Raw genomic sequence first — 11,803 nt, forward strand, 5'->3', positions numbered from 1 at the left:
GAGCGTGGCATGGTTGTTGGTGCCAGACGGGCCGGTCTGAGTATTTCACAATCAGAGGTCAGACGAGAATGGGCCGACTGATTCAAGCTGATAGAAGAGCAACTTCAACTGAAAAAAACACTCGTTACAACCGAGGTATGCAGCAAACCTTTGTTGAATTCACGACACGCACAACCTTGAGGCAGATGGGCTACAACAGCATAAGACCCCACCGGGTACCACTCATCTCCACTACAAATAGGAAAAAGAGACTACAATCTGCAAGAGCTCACCAAAATTGGACAGTTGAAGACTGGTAAAATGTTAGCTGGTCTGATGAGTCTCGATTTCTGTTAAAACATTCAGATGGCAGAGTCAGAATTTGGCGTAAACAGAATGAGAACATGGATCATCATGCCTCGTTACCACTGTGCAATGGCGTGGGGGATATTTTCTTGGCACACTTTAGGCCCCTTAGTGCCAATTGGGCATTGTTTAAATGCCACGGCCTACCTGAGCATTGTTTCTGACCATGTCCATCCCTTTATGGCCACCATGTATCCATCCTCTGATGGTTACTTCCAGCAGGATAATGCACCATGTCACAAAGCTGGAATCATTTAAAATTGGTTTCTTGAACACGAAAATGAGTTCACTGTACTAAAATGGCCCCCACAGTTACCAGATCTCAACCCAATAGAGCATCTTTGGGATGTGGTGGAACGGGAGCTTCGTGCCCTGGATGTGCATCCCACAAATCTCCATCAACTGCAAGATGGTATCCTATCAATATGGGCCAACATTTCTAAAGAATGCTTTCAGCACCTTGTTAAATCAATGCCACGTAGAATTAAGGCAGTTCTGAAGGCGAAAGGGGGTCAAACACAGTATTAGTATGGTGCTCCTAGTCCTTTAGGTGAGTGTATAAGTGCCTTTAATTTCTTTGGTTGTTGGTCAGTTGTATTTTTGAGTCTCTTATGTTCAGAGCTTTAGTTACCGTCTGTCTTGTTGATCTCTTTTACGGGCCCAAAACGTTATCTTTATTTTGTTGTATCGATTTTTGGGAAATAAAAACCCTTACTTTTGAACTTCCCTTGTGACTCTTCTTGCTTAATTGCTTGGTCCCTCACACTGATATTAAAAAGGGGTTGTACATGACATTCAGAATATTAATATAGCAGTAAGCAAGTGGTGTCCTGAGCAGAAAAAGTATTCTCTGTTCTTTGTTTTGGAAGCCAGTCCGGCCATGCATTATTACGTAGCCGTGTGCAACCATTCCCGTCCAAGCTTCTGAATGTAAATTAGACTCTGGTGAGAGCAGAGTGCAGGCAATTCCAGCCCAGACTGAATTTTGTTCAGTATTTCGAGCAGAGGCCCTTTAATAATAATGGAGTGTTTAAAAGGTCTGTGCAGGACGCTACAAAAGACAAGCGAAGCATGCAGTACATACTTCATTCCGACACTATGGTCCTGAAGATACAGCTGCTTACCAGCAACAATTAGAACATGGGCAATATAAATTGAAGTGAAACATTTAACATTGCCATTAAACTGCAGAACATTATTTCTTATCGAGGACAACATCTTATGAGTTCAACATGAGTTTAACGTGAAGTCGCTAGAACTCAGCAGGCGTCTTCTAAGACAGAAAAAAGCCCTGCAGCACACTGCTGAAGAGACACAGTTTTACTCCACTATAGTTGGATGGGATTATCAATTCAGCTGCTTTGAATATGAATCATATCATCCGAGTTTAGAGACACTCCACAGAAGATGGATTAGCAAGAAGAGATATTTCAACAAGGAACACTGGTTGAAAATTAAACTTTTTGGGCTGAAGAACAATAGAAAGATATATGCTTGAGAGATGAAAACTTTAACAACAATCACATCCACAGATGTTCAGATTACATTGATTTCCGTGAGTTAGTGATCAGTCCTGCATTTTATATTAAACCTCTGCACTTGATTATTGCATACATAAAGTAACCTGAAACACAATTAACTTGCATCGGTTCATCATTTAACTTTTAAATATTTATCCAGACTACAGTAGATGAAGCATTGATTTATTTTGGATGTCTCTTATTATCGTAAAATTGTCTTCATTATTGAACGTCATAAGCAGTGTGTATATTTTAACATGCGAGGCTCCGAGATCCAGTTAGAGTTAGATTGTCTAGCCACATCTGAAAAAAGTAAAGTAGAAGAACAGTGAGACCTTACAGTACAAGTAGGGTTTGGGGCATCAAATCTGCCTTGGGCACATGAGTGAGCAACAAGCAGGATGGCAACTGTATTTCTAGCTACAAAGGCTTCTAGGAAGAAGATGATTGAATAATGGTACCTGCCAGTTTGATTTAATGGCATTGGCTACTATCCCAGCTGTCAGGTATGGCAGAAATGTGTCACTCTGCCTCCACAAAGGGGCCAAATTTAAGAAGAGTACAATATTACATTGCTTTGGATGAGGGCTGCTGCTCTCTCCCACCAGTGAGTAAAGGGTTGCAGCATCTCATCAAACATGTTGGCTTTTAGTGTCCGAGAAGCATGGGGAGTTCTGTATTAAATGGGCTGTGAAATGAGCTGCAAGACACAGATGATGCCACCTTCTTCATGAATTATTGAATCAAGTGTGTTTTTGTGCTTATTTTTGCATATTTTACTTTCCTATCCAGGTGAAGGTAACACAGTTAAATGGTGGTCATGCTGAGTGTTTTGTAAATATGATACATATTTGCTTTTAAATCAAGTGGTGTTACCTGCTTTCCATCAATGTCCATGTCAATTGTTTTATCTTATCTTGGATGCCCGTGTGTTCTACCATGTTACCTCTCTGTGGACTCGTTGTTATACTGTCAATGATAAAGACAGACCTAATGTGTGGGAGGTACAGTGCATATATTGTGAAGTCAATGAATTATTCAGGAGACAATTATGCTAAACACACTGACTCATTGGCTAGCTATACTTACTATTTATTTTTTTATTTACTTTTTTCCCTGACAAGGAACATAGGTGTTCAGAAATATTCTAAGTAAGTTGGCAGTTTATTTAAATGGACTGTTTGTCTTAAATCCTCAGTGCTTGACATTATATCTCTGAAACAAACACATTTAACTAATTTGCACAGGCTGCATTTTGAAGGAACTATGATGCTGCTCTTTCCAGGGTTCCAAGGGTGCTATGTTCTGAAAAAGACATTTCCGACACACTGTTAATGTTTAACACACAAAGTCCTATTTTCATTATAAACCTTACATGGCTTACATGGAGTTTCAGCAACCCTTTTCAACTGAGGTCTATTCTTTTACAGGAAAGAACAAAGTAGTTGTTCAAATAAGCTTAATCTCACTTTTAACTCATGGGCACTATTTGTTTTGGCACTGTGGTCTGATGGACATTTACATGATGACTTGTCTGGAACAAAATACGTGTTGGACAATGTTTAAAAATGTATATTTCATTTGAGATACAATCAATGACTCTTAGGGCATTTTCAATATACCCAAATAAAACTACCACACTTTAACAACATCAACATTGTAACACAATGCTTTCATGCTGGCTTACTAACATACGTCTTTAGAACATATTTACAGGATGTATTGATATTGGCCCTTTATTGGTCAGTGTCCATCTAAACGTCTGAGCTGAGAAATGAGAGTCTAACCTCAGAGCAGAGGATGGAGATAGAACATGTATTAGAAACAGCAGGACAGAGAGAACCTGGAGAAGCTGTTCCCTCATTCTAACATTGCCAATGCCTTGGAAGAGAGTGTGAATGTGTGTGTTGTGTGTGCAGACAGATGGAGATGAATGGTGAAGCTTAGGGAGAACTAGTCATGAGGGGCTCAGCTTGTTCTGTCTCCCTCTATGTAGTGAATACATCATGGGGCTGGAAATTTATCACAGATGTGTTGAGAGAATGTTCATCTGATGTAGCAGGTGGACACAAGAATAGACAAGAAGAAGGTGAAAAGGAAGAAGAGAGTAAGACAGAGACAGAAATAAGAGATGGAAATGAAGGGATATACGGAAACATAAAGTGAAAAAAATAAAGGAGGACCTGCAAAAACTGAAAGGATTACCAGTATGTGGAAAGAAGTGAAGCATATATTGAGTCAAGAAGGCTTAGAATTTAAAAGGTGATGGAACAAAGTGACTTATAAATAGTAACAAAGCTTACAGCTGAACTGAGTCAAAGAGGAAAATATCCAATTCTTGTTTGACCCTCAGAGGTTTTCAGAGAACAGTTCACTAAGTTAACCAGTTTGACTATTTTTTATGGGTACAATAAAAATTTACAGCTGACATTAAACTTATTATCAGCACAATATTTCCGGTACATATACTGCAGCCATTTGTCTCTATAATATACATGACTCAGAGCATTCACAGGATCTGTTAGCTATAAAGTTTTCTTGCTAGAGGGTGGTCTTGTTTTACTAAACTGAGACAGGACTTAAAGAGACAACAAACGCAATAGGAAGTCACTCTCCAGTCATCTTTAATGTCATTGGTCATCAGGGTGTTTATATAAACTTTAATCATAACGCATCACACAGTGACAACATTTGTTTTAATGCTTCCTTATGCCTCACCTAGTTAACACACCGAGCTCCCTAGTAAACTTATATATATTCCTTGGTACAACTCCATATGGTACTGTTCCAGTATCAAACACGTTTCCTTCATCTTATCTACATTTCAATGAAATGTGATTACACAACTGGATTACAGCACGTTTGATTTCTTCCAAATCATGTAGAATTAATTCAAAGTCTGAATCAAACAGTTGGAATGACACATTCAGATATATCCTTTTCTCTCCACACAAGAGACAAAGAGAAGAAGTTTGAAATCAACAGTAACAAGCCGTGTTTGTGTGTGTGTGTGTGTGTGTGTGTGTGTGTGTGAAGCCTTACTGTTCTTCTTATGTTACATGTCAATTATGTATGTCCTTGGGTTGGAAATTTTCAAATGTATAATTTAGATTTAGACAATGCAAGGCTGTGTTTGTTTCTAACCAGAGAAATGAATTGTTATGACAAAAGAGACATAGTGTGTGTGTGTGTGTGTGTGTGTGTGTGTGTGTGTGTGTGTGTGTGTGTGTGTGTTTAGCTTGTGGTGTAAAATTGACAATGATGGCCGTGACAGCTATAGTACTGGTTTGATTGACAGCTACTCCAGGTGTGTTCAGACATGCTTGTTATCCAGTAGGTGTTTATTATAAAAGTCACTGTTTCAGCTCTACAGCCAAGATTTCCTCCACCTGGTTTCTAAACTAGGTTAGTGTCAGAGAGCAGTCTCTGCCTCAACAACCTGCAGTGGAGTTGTACTCTAGAAACTAATAACTAGGGATGAGAGGCCAAAACCAATGTACTTAAAGACAAAGCGTTTTATCAAATGATCATCACTGATGATGAATGTATTACCGTAATAATTGTTGGAAAGACATTTTTTTTCTAACACCCCGAAAGCCTAAAGTGCTGTACTGCAATGTATACAGAACTTAGTTGGAATTATGGACCGTTTAGAAAATTATTTGGAACTACTGTGTCTGCTTCTAATTGTGTTCTTAGATGATAGACAGTTTATAGTTCAAACTCAGATGAACACAAACCGTCTGTATGCTGCATAGCAACTTAGGTGTGAAAGTGAAGATCAGAATGAGACAGAACTGGGAATGATTAATGTGATTTATATAACCTGTCTCACAGTGCTCATGGCTGGTCTGACATTTCTTCTCTGTGCTCATAACTGAGACTCTCCAAGCCATCAGAGATTAATGAGCATTTCAGCAGTTCACATTCTGTCACTGGACCCAATAAAACGTTTATACACTTTGTGTGACAATAAGACAGCAAACCACAGAGAGAAGAGAATGAAAGCATTTTCTGTGAGGAAAAGTTGCAAAAAAAACACTGCAAACATATAAGCATAATTTAACAACTAGAAAACAGCAGAAGTGAGAATGAACATTAGGCACAATTAACATTAATTCTATTGGAAAGACCTCAATGTTTTAGAATATTACAGTATATATGTGGTTTAAAGAACTACCATACATATCAAGAAGGACATTGCACAACGTGATTGGGTGATGGCTGTATCAGTCACACAGCATAGAGCAGCAGAGCGAGTGACTGGAAAGAAGTCTGACATTTTACAGAGGAAAAGAAGTGCAGTATGCAGTGCATCTCTTAGTCCCAACCGCCAGAGGCTTCTTCCCAGGATGTTATGACAGTCTGTCAGCAGGCCAATTATGAACCAATTATTGTCAGATTAAAGTGTGAATGTTCAGTGAGCTTATTAAAGTTGCTGACTGAAGAAATAAAGGCTTATTTATATGAGGAATTAAAAATAGATCATTAATTTTTTTGTAAAGAGTGTGGCTAAAAAAAGACCTAAAATCAGAAAATCACTTGGGAACAACTCTAGACCAATTAGTAGAAACTAAAATAAGAAAAAAACACACAGAAAATAATAGTGTATGTTCTTGTATCTAGCAATCGATAGCTCTCAGTACAACAAATGCCAAGTCATGTGCCTAGGTTAGATTACGGTTTAATACAGCAGAGGAAAGTTGAACTGTTAACCAGCCAAGCCAGACTAAAAGAAAGCTAAATACATTCAGTAGTGTTATCAAAGAACATCCAAATGCTTCTAAATCCAAAGCTAGCATGTATTTTTTAGCATGTCTGTAATACCTGTTAAAGGCTACATTTCAGTATTTCTATTTAGCAAGAGGGAGTCATTTTTCTTACTTCCTATTTGCGTAAGAAGGCAAAATAATATACATTTTATTGTACTAAAGTGGCATTTGACAACCACGACAAGGCATGTGCATATTATGTATTTCTTTCAAAAAGTAGATTTGAACATACCTGCATTAATGCTGCATTAGTTCCCATACTTTGAGATTTAACCAGCTCTCTGGTTGAGAAAAGCTTATAATGAAATATGTCTGACCTGTCACTCATATTCAGTATGTATGCACTGAATTTCCATAAGGATGTGCAAGTGTGTGACTAACAGTGTGGAAGATACAGAGTGTGGAAGCTGTTGAAACAGACAGAGTGTCATCTTGTGTACTACTGACAGCTAATATAAATTTCTGCCTACTGTGTGTGTGTGTATGTATCTTATTTTGTCCCTCCACTTAGCTCTACTTTAGTCTACTCCACCCACAACACCCACTAATGGTCGCCAGTCATAGTGAACAGCAGTAACATGTTTGTCATTCAGCTGATATTGAAAAGTTGCTCAGTTCATTATCTGACAGTTAATCCATTACTGTGAAACAACAACATCACTGGAATTAGCAGTGGTACATCATTTTAGCAAATAGCTGCTTTGACCGTCTTTGACAATGCTTTGTTATTACACAGATCATTTTCCTAACACAATAGATAAACTGTGATGAATGATCATTGCCAACAACATTATCGGCATCATGCTTTGGCTCAGAGAAAATAAACCAATATCTCCATTGTTGGACACTCAGCTTTTTGAGGCATTTTATAGAGCATCGGAAAAGTATCCTGAGAGAACTGTTGTGATTTGACAACTATAAAAAAAAATGTAATTTAATTAAAGTTCTGAACATGTTTATGTAAGAATAAAACTGGGAAATGGAGTCAGTCAGTGAAGGCCACTTTAATTATTATATCAATTTAAAAAATGTCTAATTAATGCTCTTTCTATTAGCCATTCTACGGTTTAACATGCAGAAAGACCAGCTGTAATTCCAAAAGATAAGATAAGAGTTATATCTGAGATCTGTAAAGACCCGTAGGTGGGATGGCAGGTTAGGATTAAATAATGCTTTAATCCTCGCTAATCAATAGGCGTGAGCTTACCGGGAACACAAATCAGGGTCAACACCTCACTTTCTGTTTGTGTGTGTGTGTGTGTGTGTGTGTGTGTGTGTGTGTGTGTGTGTGTGGGTGTGTTGTGTTGTGTGTGTGTACTTAATGTAAGCTGGTTTGAATAAGAGTTAAATAAAGAACCCAGTGACTCCTGACATAAATAGTGTGTAACACAGTGTGTAACCACCTGAGGGTTAAATTGTGAATTATTTGTGTTTGGGGGGGGGGGGGGCAACTGAGGTTGCTGATCATTAATGAACATCAATTTTATATATAGTTGAATATATGCTAAGGGTTGAAGGGTTGGGGACTGAGCCCCGGCACAATTTACTATACAATTATCTATTTAAGAGAAAATGGTTTAACAAATGGCCTTATGTTGTTAAAACTTGAAAGAAGTGAGGCAATATGTTCAAAGTTCAGACTCAGCTCAGTCCTCAGCACTTACGCCTACAGCTTATCACATTAGCTCCTACTTTATAAGGACAACCTATTTAACTGGACAATAATAAGCAATACGCACATTTTCTGTTTCAAAAACTATTTAAAGTAAATTAGCAGAAGCTATTGTATTTGCATCTAAATTACAATTATTAATGACGCCACATAATACTGCTAAAATTGAGTGAAAAACAGCTTCCCATTTGTGAAAAAAGCAACACCAAATGGCTCCACCAAAGTGCTGTACAAGCTTTAGAAAGACTTTGTTAATGAAAAGAAGCTGATGTGTTTTACAAGCACCAGGTGCTGGATTCTCCTTCTTTTTATTATTATCTTCATTCATGTACAGTAAATATGACACTGAGTCGACAAACAAATGATTTCTATTTCCGTTATTGAATATTTAACTAGATCACTCAACCTGATAGATCAAGTAAACATCCAGCTGGGGCGAAATATCTTATTATAATTTAAACTGTGCTGCTCAAACTAGCCTCAAATCAGGGCGTCTATGTGGGGAATATGTGAATCATTAGAAGGAAGCTAGGGTAAAAAGTCAGCAACTATATGACCAAAACAAAAATAAGGACATGTTAAAGGATTTGATTATGATGACTGAAGATTGTGTTGGTGCCAGTCAATGGAAAAATAAATGGATGACTAAAATTAAATAAAAAATATGTACAATGAACAATGTAATTTGACAATTACCATGCATTGCTTCCCCTGAGAACATTTTAAATGCTTGTCAATAAAGGAAGGTATCCAGTGACCGATACAGTAAGCAGTGCTTTGTGTGGCTGTAATCCAACCAGCTCTATATTTAGAGTCACAGTGACCCTGAGAGCCACACTGACATCCTTAGAGAGAAAAAAAAAAACTAATCCTAGTAACACTTTATATTAATGTTACATGAATTATCATGATTTCATGCATGACGTCAAGCATAAAAAACATAAATTAATCCTTGTTAGTAGTTTATGAACTATCAGTAATGTACAAGGATTATAGTATCTCATGCATGACTTAATGCAGGAACAATATGTTAATTAATGCATCAATTAAGGTATTTCAATCATAATGATTTCTGATTCATTCATGATGTTCATGTCTTCTTCATAGGTAAAGTTTTTGGCCTGTTCAAATAAAGTGCTGACCTGGTCCATCATTAACATTGATAAATAAGATGTAATTAATGGTGTCATATGCATGTTCTTTTTGACCTCTCAAATAAAAATAATTGTATATTTAGACATTTCTGGTGTTTAGTCACTTAGAAGGTAGTAAAAACTGAGATTCATAAATATCCTACTTAGGTGAACATTATTCTCAGACATTACTGTTTACATGCCTTATGCACCGATAAAAATGCATCTGCCAACCTATTCCTTTAATTATTCGTACATTTAATGTCACGCAACTGTTATATTGTATATTATTTATCAATGTTAAAGATGGACCAGGTCAGTACGTTATTTGAAGGGCCACAAACATGATAAAGTTATGAAGAAGTAAGTTTTAGTTGACAATGATAACAACATAAAAATTCTTCTGAATATATGTACACTGCTGGAACTGGTCAGTTTTTTTGAAGAAAACATGACCATCATTAATAAAACAGAAATCATGATGATTGGAATACTTTAATTGATACATTAAAGTATTGTTTCCGCATTAAGTCATGCATGAGATACTATTAATCATTGTACTCTACTGATAGTTCATGGAGCACTACATGAATAACTTTATGCTTTTTCATGCATGAAGTGACGATAATTCATGTGTCAAAGCGTTAACCAAATCCTGTAGCAGCCAGTGTGTCGACCCTGCTGTCACCTTTTCCAGTGGCTTTGATGTATAGATGACAGCTAGCTCTGTCCTCCAGAGAGATGCGGTAAATAGCTGGCATTATGTCCCTGAGGAGGCCATTCAACCCTAGGGCACACAAAGCCTGCTAGTCCTGGAGGGGAATACAGAGCTCAGAGTAAATCTCTGGCTGTCTCCCTCTGGGCTCTGGTGGTTAGAAAAAGGGAGGGTGCATGCACTGTGACCAGGTATACATTTATAACATATATTTGGAATGTAAAGGACCAAAAACTAGACCATCTAAATGTGTTCTTTGCAAAAATTTCACACAAAGAAAAAATCCAGAAAACTAAGGAAAGTTTTGCAACAATGTATGCTGCTCACATATCACGTGATATTACAAGAACCAGTGACGCAGCACATAAAGCCTCTGATGCTTATGCCAAGACAGACAAAAAAAATTAGACCAACAAGTGATCTTGTTGTTTATACTTCATACATCCAGCTCTAAAAGACACTGAGCAGTTGGAACAAAAGTGTAGACACTACAGGGAGACACTCAGAGTTACTGTGGGAGATTGTGAAAACTAAAACAGTTACATAGGGTTGTATATTGAGTTTTTTATTGTCCAATGGAAAGTAATAGAGCTCAGCGCAAATTCTTTCAGGAAGACTTCTAAATAACTTTAGTCACCACTATCTCTTCCTAAAACTATTCAGCTGTTAAGAGGCGTTCACTTTTCAGCAAGCAACCAAAATTGGCCACGAATCTTATGATCTCATCACACAACAACATTCTGCTTTTAATGCATTCTCTCTTGATATTATGCTTATCTACAATAAATCTTTGCATATCTGCAACAAAGTCTCTCCTGATTGAATAGGTACATAGTTTGTGTTGCTTAATGGGCAGAGCATGAAGTACAGAGAATAGACATGACTTTAAATATGCAGGTTTAGAAAATGTGTGGCTGCATGGCAAATGGTTTTACTCAATTTGTTTAACTTATCGTGCAGTCATGTCACAGCAACAGAATAATCACAACTTTTCCATGTAAACAATCTGGATAAGCAATTTGTAATTTACCATGCAGGCTCAACACAAAATATGGATTTGTGTTGAAAGCATGAACATCTCTCTGGGGGGAATTCAAAATGAGTCCTGTTTGAAATGTAAAAGAAAATCTGGCACAAATCATTCAACACTATTTTCATCTCTTTTTGATAAGTTCTTCTCAGAGTCCTCATGAAGACATTAAAAAACATCAGTAAATAGAGGATTGGGAATACAGAGCCTGTAAATGATACAACCAATCTGGCTTTAATGGCGTAATTGTCGTCGTAACAATAAATTACACAGCTGTTGCAGTCAGAACTTGTCCTGGATTCTTTATCCGGTCACGATGACCTTGTCAGCTCTGTAAACGCCTCAAAGAGCTCCAACACAAAGCAGCCTGGGTTTACAGCAGATCAGGATCTGTATTGTTCCATTTGGACTTATTTTGGCCTGCAGCCCTGGTGAATACCAGGGATGCACATACAAATCAAAATACAAGGCAGAAATGTAAAGGTCACCATGGCCATGCAATTATATTTACAGGCAGATATAAAGGTCTGTGAGAATGTAGCTTTGCAAAAAAATCAACACATTACTCAAGCGGAATAAAGTCTGTAGTGGCGATTTGTCCTCAAACTAAAAAAAA

At 37.4% G+C, this 11,803-nt stretch overlaps 1 protein-coding gene and 1 long non-coding RNA gene across 2 annotated transcripts in view; one reads left to right on the plus strand and one right to left on the minus strand.

Moving 5' to 3' along the window:
- Positions 1-2,464, plus strand: part of LOC116671759 (uncharacterized) — a 16,433-nt gene extending 13,969 nt beyond the window's left edge. Inside the window, exon 3 of the long non-coding RNA XR_004327345.1 lies at positions 2,452-2,464. This is a non-coding gene — a long non-coding RNA (uncharacterized LOC116671759). The remainder of the gene's footprint in view (positions 1-2,451) is intronic.
- lsamp (limbic system associated membrane protein) overlaps positions 1-11,803 on the minus strand; it is a 713,356-nt gene that overhangs the window by 642,439 nt on the left and 59,114 nt on the right. The window lies entirely within an intron of this gene.

Source organism: Etheostoma spectabile, chromosome 3 (genome assembly GCF_008692095.1).
Source record: "Etheostoma spectabile isolate EspeVRDwgs_2016 chromosome 3, UIUC_Espe_1.0, whole genome shotgun sequence".
Taxonomy (NCBI): domain Eukaryota; kingdom Metazoa; phylum Chordata; class Actinopteri; order Perciformes; family Percidae; genus Etheostoma; species Etheostoma spectabile.